The 1,700-nt window shown below is 39.4% G+C and overlaps 1 non-coding gene across 1 annotated transcript; it reads right to left on the bottom strand.

Annotated features, from left to right (window-relative positions):
* Window positions 1-706: 706 nt before the first annotated feature.
* Window positions 707-813, bottom strand: LOC141593687 (small nucleolar RNA R71). Its single transcript, XR_012521757.1, has one exon. It is a non-coding gene; the product is annotated as a small nucleolar RNA R71 (small nucleolar RNA).
* Window positions 814-1,700: the final 887 nt, after the last annotated feature.

Raw genomic sequence — 1,700 nt, 5'->3', positions numbered from 1 at the left:
AAAAATGGCGCCGTTGCCGGGGACGGTGTTAACTTGATTTGATTTTCTTTGATTGTTATTAGTTGTGTCTTTCTTTGCTTTGGGGAAGAAAACTCCTCAAGGGTTGTTCTAATTGTTTTCGAGTTGTTTGATATTTTGCATGTCTAGAAGATCACAAGGTAACTTGTTACCCATTGATCACGAAAGTGAAAGGAATTTGACAACCAATATAAGACTTGCTAGAAACACTTTGAGAGGTATTGGTGAGGTTGTAGATATTCCTTCAAATACTCTTGAGTCCGTCAATCCTTTTGCAAGATAAGGTGAGGAGAACCCAATACAAAATCAACCCACAATGCCTAAGTTTTCATCACATTCCGTACCAACCGAGGAGAATCTACCTAATGGAACTCCCACACCACAAAACTTAACCGGAAATTTCATTGCTAAATCCGTATTTATCCAATTAGTCGAAAGAAGCCAATTTGGGGGGATGCCTAGTGAAGACCCTCATTCTCACATGGAGACTTTTTGTGACTATTGTGATGCGATTTCACAAACCGGTGTGACTCAAGACCAAATTCGATGGGTCTTATTTCCTTTTTCTCTAATTGGTACCGCGAAACAATGGTTAAAGAGACTTTATAAGGCTACTCTCGGAATTGACTCTTCGAAGAAGTTGGCTCTAGCTTTCTACAAAAAATTCTACCCTCCGGAAAAGACTAACATGCTAAGAGCTCAAATTACGGGTTTTAAGCAAAGGGACGAAGAATCTTTGTATGAAGCTTGGGAGCGATTCAAAGGAACTTGTCGCACATGTCCTCATCATGGACTTAACGAGTGGTTCTTGGTACAACAATTTTAGAATGGTCTTATGAAGACTCAAGAAACATTCTCAACATGGAATCAAATGGTATGTTCACGGAAGTTGACGATAATCAAACTTGGAACAAGATTGAGGAAATGGCGGTCCATAATTCACAATATAGTAGGCCTCGCAAGGCTACTAGAGGAGGAAAGCATGAAGTGGACTCTATTACTCAATTGGGTGCTCAACTTAGTGCTCACATTGATACCATCAACTTGAAGTTTGAAAAGGCTATGGCTAAGCTTGAAGAAGCCTCAAAATCACCAAAGCAACATGTTAATACCATGGTGGCATCTTCATCAATCCCAAGTGGTATATGTGAGAATTGTGGAACTTTGGGACATGACCAAAGTGAATGTCGGGGGACTAGTGAGCAAATGAATGCTTTTCAAGCATACAAAAGTGATACCCCTTATTCAAATTATTACAATGAAAACACCAAGTTTCATCCAAATCTCTCATATAAAAGCTTAAATGTTCAAAACCCTCAACCAATATACACCCCACCTCCCATGAGAAACCAAAATCAAAGACCCTTTTACAACCAAAACCAAGGTTACCAAAATCAAACTCCATACAATCAACAAAATGACCAAAGTTTTGATGTTCAAAAAGCGGCCCTCCAAATGCAAAAGAATCAACAAGAATTTTTCACTCAAATGCAAAAAGATAGCCAAGCAAAAGACATCACCATCAACAACATCCTAGCACACACAAAAATGTTGGAAACTCAAATGACCCAACTAGCATCTTCAAGCTCTCAAAGACAAAAGGGGCAATTACCACCTCAGAGTAATCCCCCAAGACATGAAACGGTTAGTGCCATCCACTTGAGAAGTGGAACAAGTTATGA

The sequence above is a fragment of the Silene latifolia genome, chromosome 7 (genome assembly GCF_048544455.1).
Source record: "Silene latifolia isolate original U9 population chromosome 7, ASM4854445v1, whole genome shotgun sequence".
In the NCBI taxonomy this organism is placed as follows: domain Eukaryota; kingdom Viridiplantae; phylum Streptophyta; class Magnoliopsida; order Caryophyllales; family Caryophyllaceae; genus Silene; species Silene latifolia.
This window is presented reverse-complemented; position numbering and strand designations above follow the sequence as displayed.